The sequence below is a fragment of the Aedes albopictus genome, chromosome 2 (assembly GCF_035046485.1).
Source record: "Aedes albopictus strain Foshan chromosome 2, AalbF5, whole genome shotgun sequence".
Classification (NCBI taxonomy): domain Eukaryota; kingdom Metazoa; phylum Arthropoda; class Insecta; order Diptera; family Culicidae; genus Aedes; species Aedes albopictus.
This window is the reverse complement of record NC_085137.1, coordinates 272,333,306-272,346,770: the sequence shown is the minus strand read 5'-3', so window position 1 is coordinate 272,346,770 and position 13,465 is coordinate 272,333,306. Positions and strand designations below refer to the sequence as shown.

Below are 13,465 nucleotides of genomic sequence, written 5' to 3'. Positions count from 1 at the left end.
AGTTTGAAATGAACCTGCGATAATAATTCACCATTCCTAGGAATCTTCTGAGCTTGGTGACCGTGTTTGGCCTTTCGTATTCCACAATTGGCCTGATTTTCTCCGGATTGGCACGGAGGCCGTTGGTGCTCAGAAGACATCCTAGGAAGGGGATTTCATTGACTCCAAACTTGGATTTCTCCAAGTTTATACTTAGGTTTGCCTCTTTTAGGCGGCGCGCAACTTCAACGAGAAGCTCTGCGTGATGCTCAATCGTTTCCGTGACGATGACGATATCGTCAAGGTACACGAAAACGTTTGGTTCCAGTACACCATGGCCTAACACGACATCCATTAATCTGGCCAAGGTTGCTGGACTATTGACCAACCCGAAAGGCATTCTGGTGTACTGGAACAACCCTTTGCCCTGCACACTGAATGCCGTATACTTTCGAGAGTTTGGTTCGAGGCCCACTTGTAAGAAGGCTTCGGACAAATCAATTGTTGTTAGATATTTAGCTCTCGGAAGCTGTCCCAAAATTCGGCCAGGATGGGGCAAAGGGTACGCATCACGCACAGTCCTCTCGTTGATTTTGCGCGCGTCTAAACAGAGTCTCACCTTTGTGGGCTTCACGACGGGTACGCAGTTCAAGGATCAGTCTGAGCTGCTGCGTTCTATGATTCCCACATCGAGTAATCTCTGTAGCTCTCCCGCCACCAATTCCTGTGTCTTCGGGGACATAACGTAAGGAAATTGCCTTACAGGGGGTTTATCCTTCCACTCCTCGCCTACAACTATTCGATGTTGAATTAGAGGAGTGATCGTCAGCGTTCCTGGTTTTGCAGGAAGGAATAGTTGCTTGATGTCCTCAATTCTTCGGCGCTCCTCAACCGACAGAATCGTTCCAGGCATCGACGGATCGATACATGCCATATTCCCTGTGTTAACCACACTCTCTAAGACAGTAGGTTGGATTTGGAATTTATTCCAAAAATCCATACCACATATACAGTCGAGTGTAAGATTTTGGATAACAAGGGTCGGGACAATTTTAATCCTATCGTGGAACCGAATCGGAAGGTAAGTCTGGCCTAGGATAGTAAGCTGGTCACCACTAGCCGACTGTAAAGAGATGTTCGAGGGAGGACGATGAAGTTTCTTCGGTTTTAATTGAGCAAAAACTTTTTCGCTGATGACAGTGTAGTTACTCCCACTATCCAAAAGGGCTCTTATGGGCAAACCATATACTTTTATGGCAACGTATGGCCGGTTGTCATCCGGGACGGGGTAATTTATGAGGCAGATTTCATCGGATTGCTTATAGACATCTACAGAAGTAGGCTCCCAGAAGGATGGAGGGGTTTGAAGTATTGTGGAATTAGTTACGCTGTCGGGTTCTGTGAACGGCGATTTTCGTCCACCCGAGGGCCGTTTTTTAGACAATATGGGCAGAAATTCGACGGAAAACCATGAAGTCCACATTTGTCACAGAATAAACGACGGGGTTGACGACACATCGCGAAGTGATGTCCAGCGGTCCCACAATTGAAGCACGAATTGGGATGCGGAGGCTTGTGCCCGCTAACAACCTGTTCTAAAGTGAGCTGCGGACGAGGTGAAGTTCCTGATGGGCCTGGAACTGGGGCGTTTGGCTCAGCCTTTCTTGGGGAATTTTGAGCCAACTGGGGTTTTTGGTTACTTTGGTTACCAGACGTGGAACTCGGAGTGGAATTACTAGGCTGGCCAGTACGAATAGGAGTATTACTGTTCTGGCTGCCGGTCCGATTATTGTACGAACCTAGTGGACGCTTCTGCTGCGGAGGAGGAAGAAGCGCTGGTTTCGGTTGACTTCGATTGTGGTTACCTTGAGGCCCGACCGCTTGGACGGATTTCTCCGTCCCAAACACCTTGTTATAGGCTGAGAAGTTCAGCGCATCTAATTTCTGTCCTGCTGCTATGAGTGTCTCCAGATTAAGTATCGGGATGAAGGTCATTTGACGTCTGTAGTCTACTCTCATGTTCTGTTGGAGTATCTGTACTTTTTCCTGGTCTGGGATTTGCTCGCACATGCTTCGGAACAGCTTTTCCATTTCGAAGTAAAATTCGAAATTTGAAAAGATTCCTGTCTCTGTTGTCGTCTTTGGTAGATCTTCATCTTTATTAAAGCATCCAGATCCGGGTGCATGTAAGTTCGACGCAGCTCAAACACCAGATGTTCCCAATTAATCAACCGTCCTGTAGAACGCTGGGTCATATACCACTTCAGGGCAGATCCCGTGAAAAGATGAACTGCAGACTCAAATAATTCACGGCTAGAAACATGTTCGGCCAGTGAGAGAGCTTGAACTAATTCAAGAAACTCGTTCAGCCTCAACCCCTGGTCATCTCCACTGTACACAGTTAGAAAAAATCACCGACTTCGGTAATGTTTTACCGAAATCTCAACCGTTATGTTTGATTTACAGGAAAAAATCGGTAAAGGTAGCAACTTTTACCGAAGTTCGTTAGAGTTTGACAGATAAACGATGACATTTTACCGAAATTTGTTATTTTTTTACAGAATTTCGTTAAAAATCCATTACCGAACGCTCAGCGGTTGAGATTTCGGTAAAAATTACCGAACGCGATTAGCTGTGTACTTGGTGATATTCCATTTGGATACCGGTAGAGTATGACGAGGATGGTAAGGAGGCGGTAACTGTGCAGTAGAATACTGGTTTGGAAACGTCTGAGGGTTTCTAGTCGAAAGTGGATTATGAATGGAAATGGAATTTTGAAATGGGAGTCGGTTTGAGTTTGAATGCAGGGGTGGTATTGTGCATGTTTGATTTTGTGAAGCCTGTTGAGAAAGTTGGTTCAGGGCTGCCACTGTGGGGAGCGGATCTGATAAAGCATTCGGTTCAAACCGGTTGACGTAAGGAAAATTACGGTAACTACTTGCAGAGTGAAACGGATTGTGGGTAAAATGATGGGAAAAGCTATTGTATTCTTACTGAGACTCTGGGTTTCGACTCGGGAGGGAATCACATAGGTGGACATCAAAAGGATCCGTTTGGACAGCTGCATCGACCCCAGCATTGCGCACGAATAACTCCTGCTCTAGGCCGACTAGCCGTGCTTCGAGTGCATGAATCCAATCCAGTTCACTTTGGCTGAAATTTAACATTCGGGTTGACGCTCCAGGGCCAGTTTGACCTGCTTCTGCATTATCTCCTTGATTTTGTTGCATACTATAGTTTCCGACCTGGACCCTGTTATCAATTGGTATTATATCTCCTGCATTCTGCGGTTCGGTGATTATCTCCTGTAAAGGGGGAGCCAAGAACTGTTCCAAATCTCCTACAATATCAACTACCAAACTTTGCATGAAACCGTGCAGGTTGGGTGAACCCCTCGATTCCGTTAACAGGATCTGTGCACCGTAGTGAATCAAACGATGTTGCAAAACCGATTTTTGCTGCTCATCCTTCTCTACTTCCAAAAGACCTCTCAACTCAGAACATTGTTTGGAACAAATTTCGAAATCTTTCTTCGGAATATACAACGGTTCTGTGTTTTTCCCCTCACCCTTAGCTTTCAAACGATCTCTCAGGAATTTTCGTTTTCGAGCTAGATCCATGTCGCGAGTAATAATGACATTCCGTGCAGTTAATTCTCCGTGGAGTTCTTCTTCATTCAAAAAATCAACTCTCATGCAATGATACCACTGAATGAGGAGAGAACTAGCTTGGTCGTATGTTAGTTGCGATACCGCCATTTTTGTATTTTAATATGAGAAATTATTTAAAAAAACTAATAATGAAACATTAATAAAACTATTCTAAGAAACGAAAAGAAATAGAAAACCAACAAATTTAACTAGCACAAAAAATATGATTTGTTCCTATTTATAGCTTAGCAACTGGCGGAATTATTTCAGGTAATTTTAACGAACTAATTCTAGGTTTCTGATCATTTTCGACAAATTAACAGACAGTGTCATCCTATGCTTTTATCATCATCCGCAAAAGTTTTTCTCAAATCCTTTTTGCGAATCTTTCGGCAAACCTCGATTCTGAATTAAATCTACCTGATGACCACGCGTGAATTGACGTTAAATGAAATTAATGGCAATCTCTCCCCGGAACCGACTAGAAAAGGAAATTTCTTATGAAAATTCGCTTTTTTTTTGTTGGGCGCCAATTGTGACTATCGGTGAATCTCTCGGGGTCAGAGGGACCCCTCGCTAAGCCCCTGGTCACTGGTCCAGCCTCGGTGCCCGTCTGGGGTGGGCATGACATGAGCCTCTTTTAACGATAGTCAAGATTAGGGTCGTTTGAATGCGGTCAGATTCCTAGGAAAGATTGGTTAATTTCTCACTTTCCGTTTGGTTTTTGGGCTATGGATTTTACAAAAGTTATTTAAACGGAAAACAAGCTTGCAACGACATTTATCAAAACGGAATGTAATATTCAAATTAATCAACACTAGGCAATTTAGTTCAGACAAAGCAAACAAATACAAAAATTTATTTAAAACCAAAAACATTTAGCTTTTAATAGCGGACCATTCGAGAGAATTATATTTAGAGTGTACACAATACATAAATCATACCTGTTGGTTCATTTTTGGTTAATTCTTCTCTCTTACTACTCTCTCGTTGCGGCCGATCGATGAACACGCGGTGGTCGACATGCAGCATACCGGTTGCAGGAGTGATCTTGGGACGACGGAGTGGACAATGGCGGCGGGCGAGGGCTTGGTCGTCAGCAGGCGGGCAAAGGGGCTTGTCTTCGCTTGATGGTGCCGAGGGGCACTCGATTTCTTCGATCCCACTTCAAGCAAGGGATTCACTAGTGACACTAGGCCGAAAAGTAACGGTTGGCCAATGTTTCATAGGTCCAGGGAGCGGTACAAGTTCGCGCGCGCACTTTACACAGTGGTCATTTCCGAGCGAGTCACCCCAGAGCTGACGCAACAGACTTTACAGAACACCAGTTTCAATGTGCTTATCCTCGTTCTTCTCTCTGCATAATTTCACACCGTCAGCTCGGACCACGTTTCACTTTATTTTTAGGCCAATTGTTCGCACCACACTCGCTTGGAAATATTCTTCTGTACGATATTGACCTAGCCGGCTTAGCTCGACCAGAATTTAACGTTCAACTTCTTCATCGTGGGGTTTACACTTATTTCTTCTGACCGTTGTGGTGCAGCCAAGCATAGGTCCGTACACATTTTAACTTTTAGTGATTTTAATATATAGTGGTGTTTTAGCTGTTGATTTGTTTAAAATCACTTAATGTCACTAACATTTTTATTAATTTAGTTTGTAAGTTTCAATAACTGTTTCATTGAACTTTTACAAACTAACGGAACAACGAACTGCCAAATTGACGAGCAAATTCGCGGGTGTCACTGTCACTTTCCTTCACTCCTCTGGACCGGTGCAAAAACTAAGAGGCCTTCTCTATTTCCATCTGGCCTTTTATATTATTCCTCCTTTCTAGTAAAAATTTGCCCATCGCCTTCCACTTCATTATTCCGGTGAACAAACGTTGCGTTTCTCGGTGCGTTTAGTTTTTAGTACAATTGAGGGGTTTTGGTTGGTGTTGATTTAATTTTAAATTTAAACTTTTTTTTTTCTATAGTGATTTTATAATTTAACTAGATTGCATGCAAAATCTGTACAATTTCTTATCCAAAGCGCTTGCTTTCCGAATGTATTAATTTGGGAACAAAACCAATTAATATAATAAGTGAGAATTAATACAAATAGCTATGTAAATAAATGATTGTAAATAATTGTGTAAATAAATAAATTTATATATATTTTTTTTGAATAAATAAAGTTGAAAATAAGTAATTTAATCGATTTCAAACATCAACCAGGAAGTAAACAAACAATTTTCTTATAAATATATTTACAAATTGGGACACATACTCCATCATTTTTTTTTAGTACAATTGTTTATTTACACCCTTAAACTACCATACATGGAATAAATGTAATTCAAACATATAAATACGGAACATAAACATTTACTTTATGTATGGACATTTACCACAGTATTAGTGCAATACCCAAATATTTACATTTCAGTACATTTTTAATTGGTCTGAACTAAATTGGCCCAAGAACCAAGGGGTTTGCTTGTAACCTCAAAATGGTGGGTTACATATCAGACGATGCTGGGTCATTAGGCCGAAGGTCATTAGGCCGAAGGCCATTAGGCCGAAGGTCATTTGGCCGAATGGTCATTAGGCCGAATGGTCATTAGGCCGAATGGTCATTAGGCCGAATGGTCATCAGGACGAATTGAAAGTTAGCCGTTGTTTTTACCTTTTCCAACAATTTTTGACAAAAACTAGTTTAACAATGGAACTAGAAAGAATAGCCTATGTTTTAAAGAAGGAAAAATTTATGAATTGAATATCAGCAGTTTCAGCGCCAAAAACTATTTCAGCAATGATACTAGAAAGAACAGCCTATATTTAAAAGAAGGAAAAATTCATGGGTAAAATATCAGTAGATTCAGCATCAATAAAGTATCTTCGTGCCTGTCACACGATACACACATGCAAAATGGTCATTTGCAGAGGAAGCTCTCAGTTAATAAGCTGAGAAGCAGGCTTTGTCTCAGTGGGGACGTAACGGCAAGAAGAAGACCCAATGACCATGCGGCCTGATGACCATTCGGCCTAATTACCATTCGGCCTAATGACCATTCGGCCTAATGACCATTCGGCCTAATGACCATTCGGCCTAATGACCATTCGGCCTAATGACCTTCGGCCGAATGGCCTTCGGCCTAATGACCTTCGGCCGAATGGCCTGACACCATATCAGACCGACTAGCATAGAACAGATTTTCGAGTTTTTAGATTTGTCGGCGTTCTATAATAATACAAGATTTCAATCCCCAGAATAGATAACACAACTTACGTTGAATTTCTTTTAGTTTCAAACAAGACTTTGAAACTTCCAGCCAATGTTGCTTTGCATAATGGTAACAAAACCTACTTCACCAAAGAGAAATGCCGAAGGATCGGAGTAACCAAACTCTGCAGTCTCGACAAACTAGTAGACATCACCGGAGACTCGTGTTATTCCAAACAACTGAAAGGGCTATCCGGTAACTGCACCTTCACTAAGTACCAGCAACCTCGCGTAGTAAAAAGGATTACAGACAACCACATTGTAATCACAGATGTACGAAACATAGGGATCGATTCGAACTGTGGTTTGACCAGAAGGAACTTATCTGGAACGTATCTAATAGAGTTCCACAATTGTTCTGTTATGATAAACGGTACAAAGTACAGTAATGCAGAGTCTATAGAATGGTACCTGCATTGGTAATGTCATTGGATGGTTTGCACATCAACCAACGGACCCTGGAGACCCAACCAAATATTGATGAAATCCATATCAGAAATAGGCACCAGCTGGAAACAATAGCAAAACAGCATAAAATTCAGACATACACCTCGCTAAGCATGTCAACTCTCTGTTTCCTTTTAAGTATTTTTGCAGGCCTTCTATGGATAGTCAAGAGACGAAATCAAATATCTCTTTCACGAAAACAAAAATCTCATCCACGGAGTCCAACGTGAACCCGAGAGACCAACCATGCAGAACCGAGGTCAACCCAACGAATCGGGACGATTCGTCTCCAAAAGGGGGAGTAGTTAAGATCGAACCCTCCTGGACATTCCCCATGAAAAGCATCGCCTTCACACCGATGCTCATGGCAACAACAACAACGACAACACCGATGACGACGACGGCGATGCCAGCCCGTTCAACCTCGAGCCCGCAAGCCGCAAGCATCAGCAGTTCTGCCCCTAGCACCCAGAAGTAGAACGGATGCACCTAGCCAAGTCAACACCCGCATAAATCAAAACCGTAATCGAACCATATACACAACTGTTTATGTTCCACCTAAAACAATAATGGATATGGTTTGAGAAACCATAGACGGACTGTACTAGGATAAAGTTTCGACCATATTGATTACAGTTTTCAGAGATGCGACCATATGAGAAACGGGTCGTTGAGAATGTTTACCGTTTCAAAATCTCGATTTCTCCATAGGAATTTTGTTGACCAACTGTAACGAAAACATAGCCAGTTTGGTTCATGCATCGGCCACGAGATAGTACGAGCTATGGTTTCAATATATTTTAACCGTTTCGGATAGAGCGTGCGTTCGGGGTTTGGTATCAATTTGAAATTTATTTAATTTCAAAAAATAAACAACCACACTCAATTAACTGAATAATAATCAATTAAGATTTATTTTCTTCATACCGATTTAGTTCACAGATACAATTTATTACTGGAAAGATTCATCATAAAAGACACTGCCTTGCTTCGGAATCTCCTATGGGATGTCGTCTGGAGTGTTGTTTGGGTGCGTTGCTCTTGAATACCATGTTTCAAACTGTCGTTGGTATCTTTGGTCATGGATCCTTGCTCAGGCTGAGCATCCCTGCATGATCTAATTTCTCCTGCTTGGAATCTTCCTTCAGCTCACCTCTGAAAGAAATATAAGCGGTTAGTTATCCGTTCTTGTTGGAGCGCTGAAAAATGATGAAAACCCAAGATGAAACACTTACCTCCACAAAAGATTGTTGAACCACGCATCCTTGTTTAATATTATTTGTGCTCTAAATCGTTAAACTGGTAAATTAGATCGAATTTAAAAGAAAACACTTTACAAACAAATTCCAATGAACTAACGAAAACAAACATGGCTACCGATCACCGCGGAATGCTGTGCTGCCAGACGAACCAGACGAAGTGGATAGACATCATCATCTATGGTACCAGTAATGTTCTGAAAAGTCTCTCCACAGTGGGATAATTTCGAACAGTAAATGGACATTAATTGATGTTGTAACAATATCATTCAATTACTGCAATATCGTTTTACCATAACGAACATACCATACGTGGAATGTATGATAAATAGGTGACAACAAAAATAATGGTAATGTTAATTTTCGAACCGTTTTAGGTACGGTAAATTTCTATGCGGGAAGCCCGGCAGCCACCGATGTCACCAAGTGGACGGACCCACCGACGGACCACATCAGCAGGTTTATGCCAAGCAACAGCAACATGGCAATCATTTCCTCTGTTTTGTAATAATAAGCATTTTCTTGATAGGTTTCGTTTAAATTGAAAGTCAATAAAGATATATTACTCATTCCTTGTCGAGCTACAGCGCGAGACAGTCGATAGTTCCGTGCGTTCGCGATTCTCCTCGTTTTTATCAAGTTTGAAGTAGTTTTTTCGAGGTGAAAGTATTTCAAAAAAGTGCACTGCCGCAATTCTGCAAAGTTACGTAAACGACATTGATAGTTTTGGCCCATTTTTTAGTTATGATGCATAAAACTCTTACTTATCCTCTAGGTTTCTTTCCATAGATGATAGATTACGACTAGATCTTGCATTCTAATACAGCAGAAATACCACAGTGTTATTCTTTCCCCTGATATTATATATAATATACCCGAAAATATCTAAATTTTAAATGGCGCTTACGTCACTTTGCAGAATTACGGCAGTACAGTGCTTATCCCAAGCCACGCTTGGAAGTTTTATTTCATTGACGAAGTCGGCGTTCATCGCATAGTGCAGTTTTCGTGCATAAAACCGACCACGTGTTCCGGCATTTTCTTCGCCCTTCGAGCGGCGCCATCAAGCGCACGCTTGGATCGAGTTGGTGAGTGCCCGGTCATCGTGTGAGTAAGCAGTCTTCGACCAACACCAACCCAGCAGCAGTGAGAGCAGAGAGAATATTATCGTTCGTTATCACCACCACCGCAGTGCGGGCCGGCCGTCGCGTCGACGTCACGCGATCATCGGTGGTATCTTTTCTCCCGCACGTGTCCGGCCAACATCAGCCGACAACCCGTCGGCGCTAGCTAGCGCAGCGCAACAAAGTTAAGTACACCGTTACCCCTTGTTGTTGTGTTGATATTTTGTGTTAGTGTTTGATTCGGTTTTGATCTTCGTGATCGTTGTTTTTTCTTGAGCGTGTGCCCCGTGGCGGCGGTTGCTAGCCGCAATGGGTGATGATGACGATGCCGGGAGTACGTCATATCCCCTCAATGAAGCTTTGCTGTTGGCATCGGGCACTCCGAGTCAACAAAATGTTATCAACGTGAACCCCTTTGCCACCCCTCAATCTGGCGTTTCTGCAATGGACGCCAATAATACACCTACAACGTCCCCCCGCCTCAAGGCCTACTCTCCCGACTTTGGCGGGCCGTTTGTTGTTTTCTTCCGACCCAAAGGCAAACGTTTGAACACCGTTCAAATCAGCAAGGATCTGACTAAGCGGTATTCTTCCGTTGTCTACATTGATATGGTCGGTACAGCTAAACTTCACGTTTCCGTAGGCGACCGGAAACAGGCTAATGAGATTGTGGCCTGTGAACTATTTACACTTGAGTATCACGTGTACCTTCCAAGCGCGTCGGTAGAGATTTCGGGGAAGGTCGCCGACGAATCTTTGACCTGCGAAACGATCATGCAAGGCTGTGGTCGTTTCCATAACCCTTCTCTACCTCCTGTCCAGATACTGGATTGCCGGCAACTACATTCGGGCTCCCAGGAGGGCGAGAAGAAGGTTTACACGCCATCTGAAGAATTTTGTGTGACCTTCTCCGGATCTGTATTACCAGATCTGCTGACGATTGGCAAACTTCGGCTACCTGTGAGGCTGTATGTACCGAAGGTAATGAATTGCATCAATTGCAAGCAGCAGGGCCACACCGCCCAGTACTGCAGCAATAAACCTTGCTGTGCAACATGCGGGGAGAGACATGTGGACGGTGCGTGTAAAACGCCACCCAAGTGTGTTTATTGTGGTAGCAACCGTCCACACGATCTCAATGTTTGCCCGAAGTACATACAGCGAAAACAACATCAAAAACGATCGTTGCAGCAGCGTTCAAGGCGAAGCTACGCCGAAATGCTGAGAAAAGCTGCTCCGGTCGTTGAATCGCACAACATCTACTCGTCTTTGTCTCTTGATGATCAGGGATCTGACTCTGAGGTCGGGGACGGGGTTCCCTTTGTTTTTAAGGGTGAAACGAGGAAACGGGTGAGGCTCCAGAGACCCACTAAAAAACCTCGGAATCTGCCTAGCAGTGACCCCCAACCCACCGTGACAAATTCTAGGAGTGTTAAGAAAGGCGCCAAACGTTCACCTCCTGGATTCAAAATCCAAGATGAACGAGACTTCCCTTCGCTCCCGGGAACATCAAAAATCCCAGATGTTCCAAATTTTTTGACTTCTCAGCCAGAAGGACAGCATTCGGAGAACCAGGAACAACCCCTTGGTGCTCCGATGTTCACGCTTTCTGGCATCGTAGACATCATCCTTAACTTCTTTAATGCTTCTGACTCAGTGAAGAGCATTGTCAAAGCACTTCTTCCTTGTGTGTCCCCTATTTTGAAGCAGTTGGCTTCTAAAATGCCCCTCCTTGCGACAATCGTATCTTTCGATGGCTAATTTAACCACCGAGGTCGAAGATATGATTTCTGTGCTACACTGGAACTGTCGTAGTATCGTACCAAAATTAGACGTTTTTAAATTTTTACTTAGCAATTTACAATGCGATGTTTTTGCGTTATCCGAAACATGGCTGACACCCGATGTAACCTTACCTTTTTCCGATTTCAACATTATCCGTCTTGATCGGTCCGACTCGTACGGAGGGGTGCTTTTAGGGATCAAAAAGCAGCACTCATTTTACAGAGTCGATTTTCATCCGATGACAGGCATCGAAGCCGTCGCATGTGAGGTGACTATCCGGGGTAAAACCTTCAGTGTTGCCTCCATATATCTTCCACCGAGAACTGCGATATCTCGCAGGGATCTCGTCCACTCTGCTCGGTTATGCCTGAGCCACGGCTGCTCATGGGGGATTTCAACTCCCATGGTACAGGCTGGGGGGAACTGTACGATGACAGCCGTTCAACTTTGATATATGACCTCTGCGACGACTTCAACATGACAATTTTGAACACCGGAGAAGTTACGCGAGTTACACCTCCAGCTAAAGATGGCAGTCCTAGAGACAGCCGATTAGACCTTTCAATCTGTTCGAACTCACTATCGCTGGAGTGCACATGGAGGGTTATCCAGGATCCCCATGGTAGTGATCACCTTCCGATCGTTGTTTCTATTTCCAATGGTTCACGTCAACCTCCACAATCGACATTTCCTACGACCTCACGAAACACATGGACTGGGGGAAGTACGCGGAAGCAATTATTTATTTATTTATTTATTTATTTATTCAGTTTCGTCAAACAACGTAGACTAGTACATATACATACAGTTTTTGTTTCATTTCTTAATAAAATACATATAAGAAAATATATAAATAGTGTATGCTGGTGGATGTGTGTATAATTTGTGCTTTTTAAATATTTTAAGTACTACTACTGATGTTATTTCTTATAGTGTTAAAATATTTCTTTAAATTATGCCGCGACATAGTTAAGTCAATAGTTTCACAGTGTTGATTATAAATGTTCATGATTTGATTCAAAGGTTCATTTTTGGCATTGTTTGTGCGACTATGGGTAGTTTTAAACAAGTGTCGATTTCGCAATTGCCGTGAGGGTATGTAAAAGTTTAATTTTGGTAAGATTTCAGTTGAATCAATTCGCTGCGAAACGATGTCGTTAACAAATAAAACCATTGCAGTTTCACGACGCTGTTTCAGTGTTTGAATATTGATAAGCCTACAGCGTGCTTCATAAGATGGAAGAGGAAATGTAGTCCAACCTAGGGGCGGGACAACTCTAATATTGATTAGCGGTATTAGGCAGTATTAAGAGATATTAATACCAGAGGAAATTCGTTTTGAACCAAGCAAGCCACGCTTTTGAACTTGATTGACTCAAAATTTCAACAACAAGAAATGCGTGCTTTCATTGCTTTGAGATTGTCTGAATGAATCTTATCAGAAAAGTGATTAAAAATCGACTCAGTTTGCTGGTGGAAAAGGTCGCGGAACTGTGATACATCGTATCCTCTCATCCGGTAATGGCGGCGGTGGGCCCATCTAATCGATTCAAATTTTGACGTTTCTTGGGGATCGCAATCGGTTGGCGCCACCGAATGGTGATTGAAGGGGTGTGGTGGAGAATGGAACCGCTTTGGCTTTCCTCCAAGTAAGTTCCTGATTAGTTTCCCGCCGCCATTATTACCGCTTGGGGATATGTTAATATACAATATACATCCACATATCAAAAGTTTGTGTTTATCATCTTCAAAATTACACAGATTATTCCAAGAGGTACAACAATTCCACGAGTCCACCTTTGGATCAATTTTCGATGGCCAATATCCAATTAGCTAGACCCACCACAATTTGAAACAAGCAATAGCATTCAAGCCCAAAATGTTATTGAAGTGCATAGTGCCATATGACCCTGTTATGTTAACGCCAACTTTCATATTCTGGAAATGTAGT

The 13,465-nt window shown here is 42.7% G+C and overlaps 1 protein-coding gene and 1 pseudogene across 1 annotated transcript in view; both read left to right on the top strand.

Annotated features, from left to right (window-relative positions):
- Positions 1–13,465, top strand: part of LOC134288081 (uncharacterized) — a 401,563-nt gene that overhangs the window by 123,087 nt on the left and 265,011 nt on the right. The gene's annotated exons all lie outside the window — the stretch shown is intronic.
- Positions 2,301–7,576, top strand: LOC115254324 (uncharacterized; annotated as a pseudogene).